This window comes from Triticum dicoccoides, chromosome 5B, assembly GCF_002162155.2.
Source record: "Triticum dicoccoides isolate Atlit2015 ecotype Zavitan chromosome 5B, WEW_v2.0, whole genome shotgun sequence".
Lineage (NCBI taxonomy): Eukaryota > Viridiplantae > Streptophyta > Magnoliopsida > Poales > Poaceae > Triticum > Triticum dicoccoides.
In genome coordinates this window covers 361649626-361673187 of record NC_041389.1, presented here as the reverse complement: position 1 = coordinate 361673187, position 23562 = coordinate 361649626, and positions in this window count along the sequence as shown.

Here is a 23562-nt window from a genome sequence, read left to right as displayed (position 1 = left end):
CGCGGAGCCCTTAACAGGAGGAAGACAGGAGCGTCCATTATTTGATGGGACGGATAAGGTTGCTGGCCCATTCCGGATTGACCATGATTGGAGTCATGGCCACGTGCATTATGCGAGGGGTGCAGCCGCTCCAATATAGGGGCCACCCCATGTGGGATTTCAACGGGGAGAATGACGCCACCCGTCATGGCCGCAAGGGGCCGGGATCAGTCGCAGATCTGGTAAAGATTCTGTCCGGCCTGTACAAGGGGGAGAAGGAGGACTTCCTCCAGACGAGCCCATTGAATGGGTTCTCCATGAATAACCCTCGGAGCTGGGTAAGCGGACGTTTATTTATCTGACCCGTGCTTTCAAAGTTAAGTACCTTACTTTATGATTTTGACGCAGGAACTGCGCCGGGATGTGGAGAGCATACATAGTCCGGCTCCACAACCCGAGGATCCGGGAAGATCCCTTGATCCGGCCTCCGAAGAGGATCCGGATATAAAGGTGGAGCTAATTGACGGGGTGTTCCACCAACTCAGCATGGACAATGCTCTAGTCGCCATTACGGCTGACTACCCCGGCCTAACTCCGGCTTCCCAGGTAATTATGACCGGAGTCCTGACACCATTACTTCATCCTTGCATATTTCTGACCACCGTATACAACGGTGTCTTGCAGGAGGTGTCGTCAAGGCGGGAAGCCGAACCCGCGGCGGCTGACCAACAAGGGTCAGTCCGGCCCCGCAGGCGGAAGAGGGGTGCGGTGCGAATCGAAATGTCACCGCAACGGTATAGCTCGCGACCATTATTCAGGAAAAGGATTCCCAGGAGGTGTATTAATGCTCATGACTTTTCCAGGAGAAAGAGCACTCGCCGGACTGTGCCCGGAGAGGTTGCCAACCAAGCCTCCGCCAGCCAGGCTCCAACACCTGGTCTGGAGGGGGAGGTGAGTGCAAGGCGCGAGCCGGATACTCCTCCAATGGAGGTTGCCGACAGGCTGTCCGCCACCAGGTCTGAGGTGGAGAGCGCCATGAAGCATAGGCGCCGCCGGACAGTTCTTCATGACGCGTGTTTCTCCCCTGAGGCGTTGAATGCCTTTAACACGGGAGACGTGCACCTCCGTGCTGCTCAAGATGGTTTAACCAGAGCCACGGAGCAGTATGTAAAAGACATACGGGTAAGGGATTATAATAGTTGTATATGCCAGTAGCCCCCGAGACTTAAAGTAGTTAAAATAACTGATTTAAGGATCATTTAATGTGTAGGATCTTACAGAGAAGAATACCCAATTGTCCCAGGAGCTACAAGAGTGCAAGGCCCAACTTGAGGCCGCACTAGCTGCCGCAGGAGGAGACACAGAGACCCCCCTGGTAACACATTATTTCAAAAAGATAAGCGGTGTGCGGCGTGCGTATAAGTCTGACAAGGATATTGCAGATGTTGCCGGACTTGATCCGGACAAGCAACAGCTACTGCGCCAGCTCAAGGCTGGTGAGAGGGTGCTTATGAAGGTGCAGCAGGAGAGGAACAAACTCCAGGATGCCCACACCCAGCTTGGAGAAGAGCTAAAGGGTGTTCGGGCCGAGCTGTCTGGCTCCGTGAAGGAGAATCAGCGGCTTCGTCGCGGCATCTATAGTAAGTGCTTGAGCAAACTCTTTTGAAAAGAAGAGTTCAGCGAGGAAGTCAATTGACAGAATTATGTCTGTAGGTGTGCTCATAGGTTGCCCTGCGGAGGAAATGCCCCGTTCAACGGGTGACCAACTTCCCAAGCTGGTGCAACTGCTCGAACGCGTTCGGCAGGCGATGAGTGGCGTCATCCAGGCCTTATGGCCGTCCGTCTCCCTACCCGAGGGCCTTGGAGAGCTTGTGGAGAAGCTTCAGGGAGTACGGCAGTGCTTCCGTTTATGGAAGATATCGGCCTGCCGTCAAGGTGCCAGGGAGGCCTGGGCCATGGTGAAGATGCGGTACAAGAAGGCGGATCCAAACCACATGGCCGAGGTCGGACCTGTGGGGCCCGATGGGAAGGAGATCCCTGTGAGCTTAGTGTACGGCCAAGTAGAGTTGGCCGCTAAGTATTCCCAATGGGACTGTAAATTAGCCAGCCTGTTAGACGGGATTGAGGAGGAGTACAGTCAGTCAATTTGACGATGTATTTAAAATGACATGTAAAATGCCTTCTAGCCGGATTGTAGATCGTTTGTCTTTGCCGACCTTTTCTCTTCGACCTCGGGACCCTAGAGTCCGGAGTGTGTCCGAATACCTTCTCGGTTATGAAAAAACCGGGGCATGCATGGAGAGCAGGCGTAGGGGTCATTAGTGCTTTATCAGACAAGTTCCCAACTAGTTATGTTATATTACATGGTTAGTAAGAAACATCTTCCAGGGAGAATAGTTCCATTAAGGGTTCCTTTCCCTGGGAGGCATGCCCTAAAGTGCATGTCCGAACTGCGAAAAGAGCAGGAAAACATCTGGGGGCAGATAAATAAATAAGTAAAAAAATCATCTTTCAAGTCACCGACCGAATATTCCCTTAAGAATGCTAGCTTTCGGCTTCACCCAGTCTGAGGTACACATCCGGCTGACCCGGCAGTAACAATCACAGAGGTGCTCCCTTTACCTCCTAGCCGAACAATCGGGAATGTAGGGGTAAGCACAGGAGCCAGGCAACCCAGCTTGGCCAAAACTTAAGTCATATCGATGCATATAATGGTGAATAAATGGTACATGCGGAAGTTTGACACATGTGTTGGGCATGAAGCCTGTATAAGTAAGCTTCTGTTAAAGAAGCCCCAAGTATAATGAGTGCAGGTAGCACATCAAGTGTGTGCGAACAATGCGCAAATCGGCCCTCCAGGGCTTTATGAAAAAAGTGGGATAAAGGAGAGATAAAAGGCAACTGAAGTATAAAATGTGGACGGGGGAAGGAGACGAACTCTGAGTCCGGCGCTAGGCGTAGAATCTTCGGAGGCGGGCTGCGTTCCATGGGTTCGGCTCGAGTCGGTTGTCCGATGCGTTTCGTAGATGGTATGCTCCGCCGGTCATGACTTGGTCGATGATGAAGGGAGCTTCCCATTTGGGCTTGAGTTTGTCCTTTTTCTTGTCCGGCAGGTGTAGAACTAGTTCGCCAACATTGTAAGTTTTAGCCCGTACTTCTCTGCTTTGATATCTTTGAGCCTGCTGCTGATAGAATGCGGAACGAGCCTTTGCCACGTCGCGCTCCTCCTCTAATGTGTCCAAGCTGTCCTGCCGATTCAACTCGGCTTCTCTTTCTTCGTACATGCGCACTCGAGGTGAGTCATGAATTATGTCGCAGGGCAAAACTGCCTCTGCGCCGTATACCATAAAGAATGGTGTGAATCCGGTAGTACGGTTTGGCGTGGTCCACAGCCCCCAGAGTACGGAGTCGAGCTCCTCTACCCAGTGCGTGTTAGATTCCGTAAGGGACCGCACTAGTCTGGGCTTGATGCCGCTCATTATTAGAATATTTGCTCGCTCAACTTGACCGTTGGTTTGAGGATGATAGACTGAAGCATAGTCGAGCTTAATGCCCATATTTTTGCACCAGAGTTTAACCTCCTCGGCCGTGAAGTTCGTGCCATTATCGGTGATGATGCTATGGGGGATGCCATAACGGTGTACTACCCCGGATATGAAGTCTATCACTGGTCCGGACTCGGCCGTTTTAACTGGGTTGGCCTCTATCCATTTGGTGAATTTGTCCAACATGACCAATAGGTACTTTTGCTTGTGGGTTCCCCCTTTAAGGGGTCCAACCATGTCAAGCCCCCAGACCGCGAACGGCCAGGTAATGGGTGTAGTTTTGAGGGCGGTGGGTGGCATGTGGCTCTGATTAGCAAAGAGCTGACAACCGACGCATCGTTGGACTAAGTCCTGAGCATCTGCCCGGGCCGTCGGCCAATAAAATCCTGTACGGAAGGCCTTGCCTACGAGGGCCCGGGCTGCAGCGTGGTGTCCGCCTAGTCTGGCGTGAATTTCAGCCAGAAGATTTCGCCCTTCCTCTTCGGAGATGCACCTTTGAAGGACTCCGGTTGTGCTTTTCTTATAAAGTTGTCCCTCATGGACCTTGTAGGCTTTAGATCGCAGAACTATGCAGCGGGCCTCATTTTGGTCTTCGGGAAGTTCCTGCCTAATTAAGTAGGCTAGGAATGGTTCTGTCCACGGGGCAATTACCGCCATTATTTCGTGGGCTGAAGGTGTTATTTCATCGGCAGAACCGCCGATTATGTCAGGTTATTCTGTGTTGGGTGGTGCGGTTGCTTTCGGGTTGTTATTTCCGGACTCCTCTTCCCATAGTATGGATGGCTTAAAGAGCCGTTCCAGGAAGATGTTTGGAGGGACAGTGTCGCGTTTCGCGCTGATGCGTGCCAACACGTCGACTGCTTGGTTATTATCCCGGGCTACGTGGTGGAATTCGAGTCCTTCGAACCGAGCTGACATTTTTAGGACAGCGTTACGATAGGCTGCCATTTTCGAATCCTTGGCGTCAAAGTCTCCATTTACTTGGGATATTGCAAGGTTTGAATCCCCGCGCACCTCTAGGCGTTGAATACCCATGGAGATTGCCATCCGGAGACCATGTAGGAGGGCCTTGTATTCGGCTGCATTGTTGGAGTCCGTGTACATTATCTAAAGTACGTATTGGACTGTGTCTCCGGTTGGGGACGTCAATACGACGCCAGCTCGCAAGCCGGCCAACATTTTGGAGCCGTCGAAATGCATAATCCAATTGGAGTATGCGCCGTACTCTTTAGGGAGTTCGGCTTCAGTCCATTCAGCGATGAAGTCAGCCAAGACTTGCGACTTTATAGCTCGCCGAGATTTATAAGTTATGTCGAATGGTAAGAGCTCAATGGCCCATTTTGCAATCCTGCCCGTCGTGTCGCGGTTGTTTATAATGTCGTTGAGGGGCACTTCGGAGGCCACTGTTATCGAACACTCTTGAAAGTAGTTTCGGAGCTTCCGGGATGCCATGAACACCGCGTATGCTATCTTTTGATAATGCGGGTACCGGGACTTGCAGGGAGTTAAGACAGTGGAGTTCGACGACGAGCACCACGCTTACAACTTGATGTGTTGCCGCGATATATAACAACATTGGTTCGCCCAGGTTAGGCGCAGCCAGGACCGGATTTGTTGCCAATATGGCTTTTATTTCTTTGAGTCCAGCAGTGGCAGCATCCGTCCACTCGAAGTGTTCGGTGCTCCTGAGGAGGCGATATAGGGGCAGTGCCTTTTCTCCCAAACGGGAGATGAAGCGGCTTAGAGCTGCCACGCATCCAGTCAATTTTTGTATTTGTTTGAGGTCTTTTGGAATATCCAGTTGTGACAGAGCTCGGATCTTGGCTGGGTTTGCCTCAATTCCTCTACCGAATACAATGAAGCCCAGGAGCTTTCCAGCTGGTACGCCGAAAACGCATGTTTCCGGGTTCAGCTTTATGTCATATGCTCAGAGGTTATTGAATGTGAGCCTCAAATCGTCTACTAGAGTTTCGACGTGTTTGGTCTTGATGACCACATCGCCTACGTATGCCTCTACTGTTTTGCCGATCTGGGTAGCCAGACATGTCTGAATCATGCGCTGATATGTTGCGCCGGCATTTTTGAGTCTGAAGGGCATCGTGTTGAAGCAGAATGGTCCATATGGAGTAATGAATGCCGTTGCGGCTTGGTCCGCCTCCGCCATCTTGATTTGATGTTAACCGGAGTATGCGTCGAGGAAGCACAATGAATCATGCCCTGCAGTAGCATCGATTATTTGATCGATGCGGGGAAGGGGGAAAGGATCCTTTGGACAAACCTTATTGAGGTCTTTAAAATCGACAGATAGGCGCCAAGATTTGTCCTTCTTTGGTACCATTACCATGTTTGCTAGCCAGTCCGGATGTTTGATGTCTCTGATGAATCCGGCTTCTAATAGTTTGGCTAGCTCTTCTCCCATTGCCTGTCTTTTGGGTTCAGAAAATTGCCGAAGGGCCTGTTTGACTGGCTTGAATCCTTTTAGGATGTTTAGGCTGTGTTCTGCCAATCTGCATGGGATTCCTGGCATATCTGAGGGGTGCCAGGCGAAGATGTCCCAATTCTCCGGAAGGAATTCTTGTAGTACGGCGTCTACATCAGGGTTTAACTGTGCCCCAATGGAGGCTGTCTTTGTTGGGTCCGTTGGATGGACTTGGAATTTGATGATTTCGTCCGCTGGTTTAAAAGAGGTGGACTTGGACCTCTTATCGAGTATCACATCATCCCTGTTCACCATGGAGCGCAGCACCGTGAGCTCCTCTGCCGCTAAGGCTTCGGATAGTGCCTCTAGGGCTAGTGCGGCTGTATTGTTTTCGGCGCGGAGTGCTGTGTCCGGATCACTGACAAGAGTGATTATTCCACTGGGCCCGGGCATCTTAAGCTTCATGTACCCGTAATGGGGTATGGCTTGAAAAATTGTGAATGCCTCTCGTCCTAATATAGCGTGATATCCGCTGCTGAACGGGGCCACTTGGAATGTGACCTCCTCAGACCTGTAATTGTCCGGCGAGCCGAACACCACATCAAGTGTGATTTTTCCTGTGCAGCGTGCTTCCCGGCTAAGGATTATTCCTCTAAAGGTTGTGCTACTTCGCTCAATGCGGCTCCAGTCTATCTCCATTTTTTGAAGAGTTTCCTCGTAGATGAGGTTTAATCCGCTGCCGCCATCCATGAGTACCTTGGTAAGACGAAAACCGTCCACTATTGGACTGAGGACCAATGCGGCTGGTGCTCGGGCTGTTCGGAATTTAGGTTCGTCGCTGGCGTTGAAGGTGATGGCCGTGTCGCTCCATGGATTTGTGGTTGCTACTTGGTAGACTTCGGCGAGGCTGCGAATTGTTCGTTTCTGCATATTATTTGATGCGAAAGTCTCGAAGACTGTTGACACCGTACTGGTACTGTTGGAGTGGTTCTCTGGGGCTAGAAGCTCTTCGCCACTTTTGGCCACCTGCCGCAGTATCCAACATGCTCAAAGGCTATGTGTTGGAGTGGCGCCTTCTGTACTGTGAATTTTACAGGGTCCGCTGAGCCATCCCTCCAGTACGGTTCCGTGCCCTTTATGGGGTTTTTGCTTTTTGGTTTTTGTACCTGGTGCCTGAGTATGATGCACCCTTTTGTTTCGGACTAGGGTTGTATTCGGAGCCGGATTGTCCCAAAACTTAGTTTCGGTTTTCCGGAAACTCTCCATCGCATAGTACTTGCGTACTATGGACGCCAGGTCGGCGAAGCGTGTAATTTCACGACGACTTACGGCGTTCAAGATTCCCTTGTCCGTGCAATTATTGTAGAAAATTGAAATTGCGTTTTCCTCACGGCAGTCTGTATCCTGTCCATAACCAGGAGGAATCTGGCCCAGTAATGATGTACTATTTCAGCGGGCTCTTGCCGGATTTGAGATAGATCGCATATATTTGGGTGGGTGGGTGGAATTGAGTCCGGAATCCTACCCATCTCGAGGCTCAAGGGCCGGAAAGTTTCCGAATTTGGAAGCTTGGATTGCTGGATGTTGTCCAACGAGTCTGGTCCGATGCCTGACTTTAGGTTCAGTGCTTGATCGACGTCCGTCCCTCCGCAGAAATCCGGCATGGAGGGTTCGGGAGTCCGGACATAACTAGTTTTTAATACAGAAGACGAGCCGCCGCTTTGTTCCTCTACCACCGCAACATGGTGGGTAACCTGGGGAGAGTTAATCTCTCTCAGATCGGCTTTAAGCCCAATCTGATTGTAGTCTGTAGCGACTCCCAGGGCGGCGATGCGATCCAAGAGCTCGTTTACGGAAGAGAGCTCCATTGGATCCAGCTGCTCGGCGAATTCCGAGTTGACGTGAAGATTGCTTTCGATGACCCGAGAGGTCATCATCGAAGCGGTGGCCGAACGGGCGGTCATGAGAAAACCACCTAGCCGGATAGTTTGGCCGGCAGCCAAAGCTCCTTCGGTGATGGTACCGTCTTTAAAGACGGGAAGATGCATCCTTCCTGATCATGACGGCACAGAGGAACTCTCAATGAAAGCACCAATGTCGGTGTCAAAACCGGCGGATCTCGGGTAGGGGGTCCCGAATTGTGCGTCTAGGCGGATGGTAACAGGAGACAAGGGACACGATGTTTTTACCCAGGTTCGGGCCCTCTCGATGGAGGTAAAACCCTACTCCTGCTTGATTGATATTGAAGATATGGGTAGTACAAGAGTGGATCTACCACGAGATCAAGGAGGCTAAACCCTAGAAGCTAGCCTATGGTATGATTGTTGTAATTGTTGTTCGTCCTACAGACTAAAACCCTCCGGTTTATATAGACACCGGAGAGGGCTAGGGTTACATAGAGTCGGTTACAATGGTAGGAGATTTACATATCCGTATTGCCTAGCTTGTCTTCCACGCCAAGGAAAGTCCCATCCGGACACGGGACGAAGTCTTCAATCTTGTATCTTCATAGTCTTGGAGTCCGGCTGATGATGATAGTCCGGCTATCCGGACACCCCCTAGTCCAGGACTCCCTCACCCGTAGTGCACCTTTATATCCACCCAGTTACGTTGTGACGTTTGGTACACCCAAAGCATTCCTACGGTATCCGGGAGTTGCACAATCTCATGGTCTAAGGAAATGATACTTGACATTAGAAAAGCTTTAGCATACGAACTACACGATCTTTGTGCTAGGCTTAGGATTGGGTCTTGTCCATCACATCATTCTCCTAATGATGTGATCCCGTTATCAACGACATCCAATGTCCATGGTCAGGAAACCGTAACCATCTATTGATTAACGAGCTAGTCAACTAGAGGCTTACTAGGGACATGGTGTTGTATATGTATCCACACATGTATCTAAGTTTCCCATCAATACAATTATAGCATGGATAATTAACGATTATCATGAACAAGTAAATATAATAATAATAACTAATTTATTATTGCCTCTAGGGCATATTTCCAACATATACCCCCGATGACAAGCCAAGCAATTGTTTCATACTTAAATAATCTCAAACTTTTTCAACCTTCACGCAATACATGAGCGTGAGCCATGGATATAACACTATGGGTGGAATAGAATATGATGATGGGGATTGTGTGGAGAAGACAAAAAAGAGGGAAAGTCTCACATTGACGAGGATAATCAACGGGCTATGGAAATTCCCATCAATTGATGTCAACATGAGGAGTAGGGATTGCCATGCAACGGATGCACTAGAGCTATAAATGAATGCTCAACAAAAGAAAACTAGTGGGTGTGCATCCAACTTGCTTGCTCGCGAAGACCTAGGGCATTTGAGGAAGCCCATCGTAGGAATATACAAGCCAAGTTCTATAATGAAAAATTCCCACTAGTATGAAAAAGACAACTTACGAGACTTACTATATGAAAAACATGGTGCTATTTTGAAGCACAATATATGAGACTCACTACATGAATAACAAGGTGCTAGTTTGAAGCACAAGTGTGGAAAAAGAGATAGTAACATTGCCCCTTTTATTTTTTTTATTTTTTTGGGCCTTTCTTTTTTTGGCCTTTCTTTTTTTTTTGATTGGGCAATGCTCTAATAATGATGATCATCACACTTCTATTGATTACAACATAAGGATTACAACTCGAAACTAGAACAAGATATGACTCTATATGAATGCCTCCGGCGGTGTACCGGGATGGTGCAATGAATCAAGAGTGACATGTATGAAAAATAATGCATGGTGGCTTTGCCACAAATACGATGTCAACTACATGATCATGCAATGGCAATATGACAAAAGTAAAGTATGTCATGATGATGATCGGAACGGTGGAAAGTTGCATGGCAATATATCTCCGAATGGCTACGGAAATGCCATAATAGGTAGGTATGGTGGCTGTTTTGAGGAAGATATAAGGAGGTTTGTGTGTGATAGAGTGTATCGTATCACGGGGTTTGGATGCACCGGTGAAGTTTGCACCAACTCTCAAGGTGAGAAAGGGCAATGCACGGTACCGAAGAGGCTAGCAAAGGCGGAAAGGTAAAAGTGCGTATAATCCATGGACTCAACATTAGTCAAAAGAACTCATATACTTATTGCAAAAATTTAGAAGTCATCAAAAATCAAGTACTACGCGCATGCTCCTAGGGGGATAGATTGGTAGGAAAAGACCATTGCTCGTCCCCGACCGCCACTCATAAGGATGCACAAGCCAGGTACACTTCATGTTTCAAATTTGTTACACAACTTTAACCATACGTGCATGCTACGAGATTTGCTAACTTCAACACAAGCATTCTTTAAATTCATAATCACCTAACTAGCATGACTTTAATATCACTACCTCCATATCTCAAAACAATTATCAAGTATCAAACTTTTCTTAGTATTCAATGCACTCAAAAGAAAGTTTCACATATCTTGAATACCAAGTATATTAAATTTAAGCAAATTACCATGCTATTAACGAATCTCAAAATAATCTAAGTGAAGCATGAGAGATCAATAGTTTCTTTAAAACAAATCCACCACCGTGCTCTAAAAGATCTAAGTGAAGTCCTAGAGCAAAAATATCAAGCTTAAAAGATATAAGTGAAGCACTATGAGCATTCTACCAAATTCCAATTTATGTATGGCTCTCTCAAAAGGTGTGTACAGCAAGGATGATTGTTTTAAACTAACAAGCAAAGACGCAAATAATACAAGACGCTCCAAGCAAAACACATATCATGTGGTGAATAAAAATAAAGCTCCAAGTAAATTACCGATGGAAGTAGACGAAAGAGGGGATGCCTTCCGGGGCATCCCCAAGCTTTGACTTTTTGGTGTCCTTGGATTATCTTGGGGGTGACATGGGCATCCCCAAGCTTAGGCTCTCGCCACTCCTTGTTCCATAATCCATCAAAAGAATTTACCCAAAACATGAAAACTTCACAACACAAAACTCAATAGAAATCTCGTGAGCTCCGTTAGAGAAAGAAAACAAAAGACTACTTTAAGGTACTGTAATGAACTCATTATTTATTTATATTTGTGTTAAACCTACTGCATTCCAACTTCTCTATGGATTATAAACTATTTTATTAGCCATAGATGCATTGAAATAAGCAAACAACACACGAAAAACAGAATCTGTCAAAAACAGAACAGTCTGTAGCAATCTATAACTAACACAAACTTCTGGAACTCTAAAAATCCTACCAAAATAGGAAGTCCTGGAATTTTTTTTATTGAACATAAGAAAAAATAATCAACGCAAAAGAACGTTCTTGTGATTTAACAAAATTATATTCGTACGCACAAAGTTTCTGGAAATTGCAGCAAGATCAAATAACTATCATCCAAGAAGATCCAATAGATCTAGCTTGGCTCAAACACTAATTAAAACATAAAACCACATCTAAACAGAGTCTAGATGAATTATTTATTCCTAAACAGAAGCAAAAGCAAAAAAAACTAAAAATAAAATTGGGTTGCCTCCCAACAAGCGCTATCGTTTAACGCCCCTAGCTAGGCATAAAAGCAAGGATAGATTTAAGTGTTGCCGTCTTTGGTAGGCAATTCTTCAATGATGCATCTATATTTCTTAGAAATTTCTTTCTTTCTAGTAATTATCAGACTCTTAGGCACAAGATCGAAAAATTCATTCATAGCAAATGGTTCCTTAATGATAGCAAAAAGATTGGGATTAATACTTATAGATTTAAGATCCGCAGTTTCCTTACTAGATGATTCACCCTTATTCTTAGGAACATAAATAAGCTTGGTATTTTTAGTGGACGGACTAGGAGTGTTCTTTACGGAAGAAAAAGCGGTTCCCAAGTTGGTAATGATACCCTCAAGTTTATCGATTCTAGTGGAATCTAGATTTATTTTCTCATTAACTATAGGTTCCTTTTCTTTAATATTTTTCAAAGTCATTCCTACCTTATATCCATATTGGGTAATTTGATTGTGGATCTTTTTATCAAGATTTTCAATTGATTCAATGGTAGCAACTTTATTCTCAATAATTTCAAGTCTTTGCATAACATGCTCCAAAGTTAACATAGTTCCATTAACCAAAAGAGGTGGTGAGCCAAATAAATCTATTAAAGCATTGTAAGAATCAAAAGTGTGGCTACCCAAGAAATTCCCTCCGATAATGGGATATATCTATACCAAGGATTAGAACCTACGTAAAAATTGCGAAGAAGAACCGAAGTAGATTGCTTCCTGGTAGATCTATTTTGAGCATTGCAAATTATATACCAAGCGTCTTTTAGATTTTCTCCCTCCATTTGCTTAAAATTTAGAACTTCATTCTCGGGAGATAATGGAGAAGGTATGAGACTAGTCATGACGACAAGCAAGAAAACTAACACATGAGCAAATAAAAGGCAAGAGAGAAAAAGGCAAACGGGAAAAAGAGGAGGAGATTGGGAAAGAGAGGGCGAATAAAACAGCAAGGGTGAAGTGGGGGAGAGGAAAATGAGAGGCAAATGGCAAATAATGTAATGCGAGAGATAGGGATTGTGATGGGTACTTGGTATGGTGCTTGACTTGCTCTTGCGTGAGCCTCCCCGGCAATGGCACCAGAAATTCTTCTTGCTACCTCTTGAGCACTGTGTTGGATTTCCCTGAAGAGGAGAGGATCATGCAGCAGAGTAGCGTAAGTATTTCCCTCAGCTTTTGAGAACCAAGGTATCAATCCAGTAGGAGGCCACACACAAGTCCCTCATACTTGCACAAAACAATAGCTCCTCGCAACCAACGCGATTAGGGGTTGTCAATCCCTTCACGGTCACTTACGAGAGTGAGATCTGATAGAGATGATAAATAATATTTTTGGTATTTTTGATATAGAGATGCAAAGTGTAAAGTAAAAGGTAAAGTAAAAACAAAGCAAGTATTAAAGTGATGAGATTGATATGATGAAAATAGACCCGGGGGCCATAGGTTTCACTAGTGGCTTCTCTCAAGAGCATAAGTATTCTACGGTGGGTGAACAAATTACTGTTGAGCAATTGACAGAATTGAGCATAGTTATGGGAATATCTAGGTATGATCATGTATATAGGCATCACGTCCGAGACAAGTAGACCGACTCCTGCCTGCATCTACTACTATTACTCCACTCATCGACCGCTATCCAGCATGCATCTAGAGTATTAAGTTAAAAATAGAGTAACGCCTTAAGCAAGATGACATGATGTAGAGGGATAAATTCATGCAATATGATAAAAACCCCATCTTGTTATCCTCGATGGCATCAATACAATACGTGCCTTGCAACCCTTTCTGTCACTGTGTAAGGATACCGCAAGATCGAACCCAAAGCTAAGCACTTCTCCCATTGCAAGAACTACCAATCTAGTTGGCCAAACCAAACGGATAATTCAAAGAGACTTGCAAAGATAACCAATCATACATAAAAGAATTCAGAGAAGATTCAAATATTATTCATAGATAAACTTGATCATAAACCCACAATTCATCGGTCTCAACAAACACACCGCAGAAAGAAGATTACATCGAATAGATCTCCACGAGAGAGGGGGAGAACATTGTATTGAGATCCAAAAATAGAGAAGAAGCCATCTAGCTACTAGCTATGGACCCGAAGGTCTGAAGTAAACTACTCACACCTCATCGGAGGGGCTATGGTGATGATGTAGAAGCCCTCCGTGGTGGATGCCCCCTCCGACGGAGCTCCGGAACAGGGCCCAAGATGGGATCTCATGGATACAGGAAGTTGCGGCGGTGGAATTAGGTTTTTGGCTCCTGTTCTGATTGTTTGGGGGTACGTAGGTATATATAGGAGGAAGGAGTACGTCGGTGGAGCAACAGGGGGCCCACGAGGCAGGGGGCGTGCCCTAGGGGGGGCGCCCCCACCCTCGTGACCACCTCTTTTGTTCCTTGGAGTAGGGTCCAAGTCTCCTGGATCACGTTCGGTGAGAAAATCACGTTCCCGAAGGTTTCATTCTGTTTGGACTCCGTTTGATATTCCGTTTCTTTGAAACACTGAAATAGGCAAAAAACAGCAATTCTGGGCTGGGCCTCCGGTTAATAGGTTAGTCACAAAAATAATATAAAAGTGGAAAATAAAGCCAAATATAGTCCAAAATAGTAAATAAAGTGGCATGGAGCAATAAAAAATTATAGATACGTTGGAGACGTATCACCGGGGAAGACGCGGTAGTGGATGCCCATGCATAGAGGAGTACGAGGGTTCACTGGTTCGCTGCGGTGTGAGCCTGCCATCACCGCAGAATAACAGGGGGTGTGGGTGAGTAGAGGGATGGCCTGACCAACGGTGGGAGTAGTAGGGGGCAGTGAGGCCTCCGCCGCATCGCAGCCGGCCACGGGAGGCAGGAGCACGAGGCACGACCGACGCTGGTTTGGGCGGCTGGAGCGAGAAGACCAGAGGTTGAAGAAGCACTACAGCCGTTGGATGGACATCATATGGTCACTGGAGCTAGAATCGTGCATATTGACTAAGTTGACAAAGACCTCCATCCCCGTCAACTTAGTAGGCCCACAAGTCAGCCTGCACTATATTGGGTCCTAGCTAACAGGGGGAGTATTCATTTTTTTGTGCGTAATAAGGAGGCATTTCCTTGCGTGCGAAGATATAGCTGGTGGGTCTGAGCTGTCAGCGGCGGTAATGTTTTTTTCATGAAATACAGAGGCCCTTTCGGTGGGTCCCTGATGTCAGGTGGAGGAATCATTATTTTGCGCGTAATAAGGAGGCATTTCCTTGCGTGCGGCCGTGGACCCAACTGTCGGCCTCTCCACGTACAGTCCACTTCAGATGCATGTCGGTCGTTGACCACGTTGACCAGGACGCGCCGAGAGCACCAGGGTGGTGGACGACGGCGAGGCCTAGGAAGGGAATGACACGGAGGCAGGGAAGACTCGGCAGTTGTTTCCCACGCGGAGGGGAGTATGATTATACGAGGGTTTACTGGTTCATCTGCCATCGCCGGAGAATAACAGCAGGTGTGGGTGGGTAGAGGGATTGCTAGGCCAGCGATGGGAGCACGGTGGGGCGATGAGGCCTGTGCGGCAGCACAGCCGGCCGCGGGGAGGAGGGAGCAGGCAGTCCTGCCGGCGCTTGTTTGAGCGGCTGGAGCAGGAAGAGCAGAGATTGAAGAAGCACGACGGCCGTTGGATGGACATCGTACGGTCACTGGAGCTAGAATCATTCATATTGACTAAGTCGACAAAGCCCTCCATCCCCGTCAACTTAGTAGGCCCACAAGTCAGCCTCCCACCATGGTGGGTCCCAGCTAGCAGGGGGAGTATTCATTTTTTGTCCGTAATAAGGAGGCACTTTCGGTGGGTCTGAGCTGACAGTGGGGGGAATGTTTTTTCCGAAATACGGTGGTCCGTCCGGTGGGTCCCAACAGTCAGGGGGAAACATTTTTTCACGAAATACGGTGGCCCGTCCGGTGGGCCCAGCAGTCTGGGGGGAAACGTTTTTTTCGCGAAATACTGGTGGCCCGTCCGGTGGGTCCCTACTGTCAGGTGGAGGAATAATTATTTTGCGCGTAATAAGGAGGCACTTCCTTGTGGCTGCCATGGACCCAACGGTCAGCCTCTCCATGTATAGTATTCTTCTGATGAAAGTCGGTCATTTACCACATTGACCACGCTGCGCCGAGAACACCACGGCGGTGGACGACGGCGAGGCCTAGGAAGGGGACGACGCGGAGCCAGGGAAGATGCGGCAGTGGATGCCCATGCGGAGAGGAGTACGAGGTTTCGCTGGTTCGGCTGCGGTGTGAGGCTGCCGTCGCCGCAGAATAACAGGGGAGTGGGTGAGTGGAGGGATGGCCTGGACAGCGGTGGGAATAGTATGGGGGCGGTGAGGCCTCCATGGCAGCACAGCCGGCCACGGGAGGCAGGAGCATGCGACACGACCGGCGCTGCTTTGGGTGGCTGGGGCAAGAAGTCAAGAGGTTGAAGAAGTACTACGGCCATTGTTGGATGGACATCGTTGACCACGCCGCACCGAGAGCACCAGGGTGGTGGATGACGGCGAGGCCTGCGAAGGGAACGACACAGAGCCGGGGAAGACACGGGAGTGGCTGCCCACGCGGTGGAGAGTACGAGGGTTGACTGGTTTGGCTGCCATCGCGGGAAAATAACCGGAGGTGTGGGTGAGTAGAGGGATAGATAGGCCATGGATGCGAGTATGATGGGGCCGTGAGGCCTGCCCGGCAGCACAGCCGACCACGGGAGGCGGGAACAGGCGGTTCTGACGGCGCTGGTTTGTGCGGCTGGGGCAGAAAGATCAGAGACTGAAGAAGTACGATTGCCGTTAGATTGGCATCTAATGGTCTGACACTGGTAGAGTCGATTGTTGACTAAGTTTCTTTTTTGAGAAACCTTGTGTACGCATGAACTTAGTAGGCCCACAAGTCATCCTCCAAATCTGTGGCAGACAACATAAAGCCCATTTGCTATTTTTTATAATTTGCAGCCCATTTGCTAATTCTTAAGTAATTTATTACAACCCATTTTCTGCCCAGGACCACGGTCAAAAAGTTCAACCTTATTTTGCATATTTCGGTGGAGTCCGAACTGTTGTAATCCCAAAATGATAAACATTTTTTAAGAACTTATTGATTTGCCAAAAAAATCATTTTGTTTTTGTAAGCAAATAAGACATGGGACAATTGAGTTGGTTTAAGGGAAAACCAGTGGTAAAAAATTCAGCACTGACTGGGAAAAAACAACAAAAATAAGGATGTAAATATGAAAAGGGAATTTTATGTGTTTTCAATATAATGGTACGTGTATATGAACTAGTAAAACTATAGGTAGAGATTAGAAAACAAATGTAGGACATGCGTTTCAAGAGGAAAATAGAACTGGGTTGTGTGTTTGATTCAGTAAAAAAACTGCCTGCAGATGTTGTAAGACAAAATATAACTAACGTTGGCAGGCCAAAGGCTAGTAGATACCTGCTGGATCTTTGTGCCCCGTTGTCGTCATGGGCTGGGCCTGTTAAAAACAAAACCAACCCTGGGCAGTCTACAACCCAGTTGAAACTTGCTCGACCTGAAAAAACAATATACGTGCTTAATAAAAGAGAGATTTCTGCAAGTACAGACTGATAACTAGGATGCAGCAGAGATATTGTTTTTCCATCATGATAATAAGTGCATGCACTTGTTTCAAAAAAATTGGAGAACTGGGAATTCGAACGGCAGGTGCTTATGCTACCCATCAAATAAAAATCAGGTGCCTGAAAATTCGTTTCGAAACAAATGATTCAACTTTATATCCACGTCGACCCTCGGCATGATGGTTGGAAGCAATTGCAAGTTCATACCAAAAGATCGTTAACAAAAATACCAACTTGCGGACGACAAGGTAGTACAACTACCAATACCAATCTAACTTATAATCTTTTTACTCCTGGCCCTAGTGTTCGTCTGGTAGAGAATCTTGCAGAGGACCAGCTCCCGCTCCTTCTCTTGCTCCAGGTCCCCGAGGTGGTACTGGTGCATCACCCAGTTGGTCCTCTGCTGGTCGAAGTTCTTGTTGGTGTGCAGCACCAGAACCTTTTTTGCTGCCTGTCTGCCGGCCGTTGACCATCACCGGCAAGGTATTACTGGTCTTGTGCCACATCGCGTGCATGCCGCACTCCAACTGTATCTTGCGACGCGTCCACGTGCCCCTTTTGAACGTCCTGGAATTGCGCTGGAAGAAATGCTTTCTTAGGCCACTCATTGTGATACCTGCAGTATTGTGGAATATAGATTTTAGTGTATGAAGTTGGCATTTTCATAACATCTTTGGCATGTTGCAGTCACTTGTTTCACTTTTTATTAACTGTCAAATTGTAATTGCTTCACCAGGTCTGCGTCTAAAAAGAAAAATAGAGCTATAAGCAAAGGAATATGTTTGTGCAAGTAGACGGCCGATCGGTGTCTTACCTGGAAGTTTCTCAGGTTGGGTGTAGCATATGCTGTGCTCGCTGTCGATGGTTGGTATGAACAAATCGATGAGAGACTGAAATCTCGCACTGTCAGCACTCACTTTGGCCTCAAGGTGCTTGATCAGCTCCTGATCCATGGGATCGAACTTGACGCCAGCCGGCAGCATCGGCCAATTCTTCTTCGACTTGCATCGGTAATTCTAGTTATATGGTACTCAATGTATGATCAATCGACTATTTTAAGTGAATGATGAAAGATTTTGACAGATAAATGGTACTCCAAATCTGAAGTCCAGAATACCCGAACACGCCGCCGGGATTCTTGTGTCACCTCACGCGGCGGCGTGTTGTCACGTTAATTCAATGTGTGGACATGATGAATAATTTGACCGACGTATACTAGTACTGCTACTGTACTACTTACTAGTCGTATTTAGTGTCACAATTTATACATAGGTTTAACTAACAAGTACGCACTTGAAGCCTAACTGATATATATATGGCTTCTGCACAGCATCTCCATCATCATTATCAGTACATCCTACGCAGGTGAGTTAGGAAGGATGCACTTGATCCCAGGAAGGTATCTATCCTTCAAACCAGAGGAGTGCTTCAAACTAACAACAATACATAATATCCAACAAAAGAGGGTCGTGCTACAGCAGCAGAATACATGGCTCAGTCTAGATATCAACACGAATCAAGTTGTGCATATTTGCTGTTGGCATGAACCACATCGCCACATGTCGGGTTTGCAAAAGCCATCCATCGCATGGAAGCTTGATGCCTTTCACACACTGAAGATTATCTGGCAACAAGCTGTGTCGACGAATCTCTGGATATGGTGATTCATGAAACCCATGGTATGATGTGTAAACATAGTCCCCCCTTGCGAATGGAAGTTTCATAGCATGGTAATCATCGCCGGTGATATGATCGATGATTGGTTGGATGATCGGATAATTGAGCCCGAGGAACAAGGAGTGGTTGCCGAGGCTGTAAATCCGCCTCCAGTTGAATACGCCTGGCCCAACGGAGCTGGGATCTTTCTCGAACACGAAGTAGCCATAGCCATCAATGTCACGAACGCCCCATGCATTGTACTGCATGTGGTTTGATGTAATGGTTTGGTCAATTTGGTACGTGCGAATGAGCATCAAATGACCGCCATCACCTGAATGAGTGATAAACCACCACCCATCGGTTGGTATGATTCTAGGTCCTAGAATCATGAAGGCCAGTGCATTTGCGTCTGCTGCAACAATTCAAATTGGAGACCAAAAGGACAAAAATAAAAAATAATGTTCAGAGTATGTGTGGAATTAAGATTATTATAACAGTGACACATATCATAGACAGAGAATTGCAATGCCGTGGTCATAATCATACCCCAAGTTAAAAAAATAAGCCAATGGCTTTCATATTCTAGCAATATGTTATGGTTCAAACATCATGTAACAATGAGAGGAAAACAGCTATGACAACGCCTACTCATATTCTACCATAGCACTTACTACTACTGTTCTCATATCAACTCTAAGCAATAACATGTGTTGTTATAAAAATCTTGTAAACGAGAGTAACATATAGCAATCATGATGTTATGCTCATAATATGTATTCTAACAATCATTAGATGCCAATTGTTCTCATATCAACTCTAACAATAACATGTGTGGTCATAAAAATCTAGGAAATGAGAGGAACATATAGCAATGATGTGGTTATAGACATGCTATGTATTCTAAATTTGTAACAATGAACATGCAGTCGTATTCATAAGGTAAAGACGAGATGAGATAGAACAATTACACGACGATAGATTCCACCAGTATAGGCAGCCAATCTGTGCGTCGACCGCGTAAACGATGCCATCGTGCACTATAACATCAGACAGAAATGTTGCCTCAACAGGATTGATGATGAGCCATAACCATGTATGGCGACTGGATTCCAGATAGACTAATCCCATGTTGAATAAGGCAATGAGCTTGTAATCCATGTAGTCTTCTGATGGTGTGGGCACTTCGCATATTACAACTTTCTGCAAACAGAGGTCGAGCCAAAAGCTTGATGCGTCTCGTGCGTAGTAGGCAGGAGTGTCCGGCGGGCTATGAGGCTCGATGGCGGCGGTATCCAACGATGGAAGGGTGATCTCTTGCTGGGTGTATATATCCATGAGACGCCACGGACTACCGGATTGGTGGATGAGGACGATCCAGTTGGCCTTCATGCCCTCCCAGTAGTGGCCGCGCATGAAGGACAGGTGGACGGGTAGTGGTAGCATGTCGAGGGGCACTACAACATCCTCCGTAGGATCGTCAAGTCGGTGTCTGGGCCACCTGCGAGGATCGGGCATCAGCAAGCAGGGTGTCTTGAAAAGAGCCGGCTGGTTGCAGACGAGTAGACGGTGCTGAGTAGGTCCATACGACTACAGATCTGCTCCAAGAGAACATCGGGGAGGGCATTCCAATCACGGCTCTGCATGTCAGTCGGTTCTTCCATTGGGGTTTTTGGTGTCTGCAAGCCACCGGGGAAGTGGATTCGGGCGGGCGAGCGAAGAAGCTTCTCCTTGTGTGTCCGATCAGTGAGCGGGGGGATATGGTACGTGTGAGCTACCAAGGAAGATGGCGCGGGCGGGCGAGCAGTGAGCGGGGGTAAATGGTGTGCGGTCGACGATGGGGAAGAGAGGAGGAAGAAGAAGATAGGAGGAAGAAGAGTGGAAGACGTGGAAGAAAGTGCATTAAATCTCAATTCTACTAGTACTACTACCAGGATATACCGTCCTTCGGAGTGTAAATAGTTACACCGATGACATGTGGGTCTACCACAAGAGGGCCCATATGTCAGTTAATGGAGGACAAAGGTGCGTAGGCGTATTTGCGGAAACGTGCTCTACTGGCAAACATGATGGCAGTACTGGGTAAGGCTGATTTAGTAACACCAACACGCTGGTTCAACTTATTAATTACGTGTCCCATCTGCTGCAGCGTGTATTGTCACTTCACTGTGAAGACTAGTTGAATAGTTCTCTCTAACCGAGATGTGGAATAATGGATTGCGAGGACTTCCTTTCTACAGTATCCCTATGCCTCTACACTCACTTCACTCATTTTGCTCCGTACCTAGTCACTTGTTGAAATCTGTAGAAAGACAAATACTCTGTATTTGGGAACAGAGGGAGGCTTTTACTCCGTATTTGGGAACAAAGGGAGTATCACTATATGGAGGGAATAGAGGAAGCTTGAAATATGAACATGTTAATGGGAGGGAGTAAGCCCCATGCATGCATGCAACATGCAACACTCACACGTACACACGGACGCACGCAACACTCACGCACCCATGCGACACACAACACACGATGCAACACACACTCTCATGCTCAAGTGCTCAACCTACTCCCTACATCCGTGAAAGACTGTACATTTAGAGATTTACACATTGACCAGGGCATAATTAAAGCCCAAAAGTAGCAGACTTATGTGTGCATGCGACCATTGAGAGAAGAAGATTAAATGAAGGCCGTTGCATGCTGTAATTAAGGATAGACCTGTAGCCTATACCAACAACACAAGTTGGTGCATTAGTCAATCAATATCGATTTAGATTAAAGGCTAAATGCATTGGAAGTGTAGATGTACATCATGTACTACACTCTTTGTTTCATAGCCGATGTACACTCTTTGTTAGAAGACCGAGGGAGTACACGTGCATGCACTCACATACACAGCCAGGGCGGTTCACGCGCAAGGGTTGGACTCGTGTCGCGCCTGCTTAAAGTTTTGTTTAACTGATTTCTTTGCTCTGCAACTGACATGTGGGACCCAGAAACTTGGTGACAATTTAAGCAGTCAACAAAGTGCCACGTCGACTATGTGGCCGGTCAGTAAGGTGCAATACGGTGCTCTACGATGAGCTAGTGATCATATAATCACCGCAAAACTATATATAGTGACCGTAAAGAGCGTATTGTTACATACGTTGACCGCTAGTGTATTTTTCTCATTTCAAATTAAGCCATATTAATCGGAAAGGACGCAGTATGGACTACTAGTACTAGTACTGCTTTGATGTGTCCCGTCAACTCGCCGAACGAGGAGAAGCTTGCTTACTACGCCTCTCCCTCGCCCACGCGCGTGGTGGTTCGCAGGACGAGGAGAGGGTTTTGAATATAGCACCCTCTCCCTCTCCCTCGCCCTCGCCCTCACGGTGGACGTGCAGCAGTTCAATCGGTGTCAGATTGCCAGAAGCATATTGTACTGTAGTATCATCATTGTTGGACCTTCCAAAGAGGCGAAGAGCCAAGTGCAAGGTTCACACGAGTACGAACTGTTGAACCTCCCAAAGAGGCAAAGAGCCAAGCGCAAGGTTTTATAGGAGTTGTCATCCTAGTAGGAGTGTACTACAACTATAGGAAACGATGCTACTGTATGATGCCGCCACGTCACGTATATCCAAAGCTGTGCCACCTTTTTTTTCTCAAAGAGCGTGTTGGAGCCCGTGCAACAAACACACAAGTTGCACGTACACATAACACATTTACTAGTAATGAATTCTAAAGGACAAATGCCAGTATGCCACACAAGTTCATCTCCAATTCATGTGATAAATTTGTGCACGACTAGTCTACATATATTCACAGCGCTACCATTCACAATTACCGTACTCCACTTACACGTTATAGATGGGCTACATGTCCTCCTCTAGGTTCCAGTCCCAGGTGTTCTTCATGGATGGCACGATCCATAGCGGTGGGCAACGGGAATTATTGTCGCAGCTTTCTAGTCCGGTTCCACATGATGGAGACTCATCCAAGCTGAAGCGGCATAAATCAGGGATAGCGTGTCCCAGCATGTCATTCATCCGGCGGTGCGCACTGAAGACACAACCATGCTTCATGAATGGCAGGCCTTCCATGTCGTGCATGGAAGGTGGCATCCGCTTCACAATGGGGTAGCTGTCCCCGATGAAAAGCATGTACTCTCCAAGAGTGTTCCTCGGCACCCACGTAGCATCACGGGGGTCAAACTCAGCGCCGTTCATCTGGTACACGCGGCATCCCAGATCTGGACACATGGTGACGTACATAGTCAAGGTCCATGCATAATAATGTTGTGCTCAAATATGGCGGTCAGTAATACTGTGCAGCAAATAGTAGTACTCCGGTATAGAGGAAGTAAAATAACCGGCTTATTATATATAGCCACTCTTGGCTACATGGATGAGATAGTAAGACATGGAAAAACAAAAATGGTGGCAGCTAGTGGGTTCAAGTCTTCAAGGGCCTAGCTAGCTATACGCGTCCTCCAAGGTAAAAAGTACTCCTACTAGTACTACTAAGTATACTACTAGTACAACAATGAAAGAGAAGGCGAGAGGGTTAAAAAATGGAATACCTGGGTAGATGGTGACGGTCCGATCGTGGTAGATTGTGTGACCATGTTGCACATCAGTGGTACCATGGGTAACGACTGCTAAGATAGTTGATCCCAATATGCCAAAGTCAGGTACAAGGTTCCAAGTTAGACTGAATCGCGGATGCAAATGCACATCCAGGATCAGCGATCTTATTTTGATCGGGGGATGACTGGTCCCTGCAAAATAATGGAGTACCGTTAGGGATGCAAATAATGGTTTGTGCATTCCGTTTGTAATCTC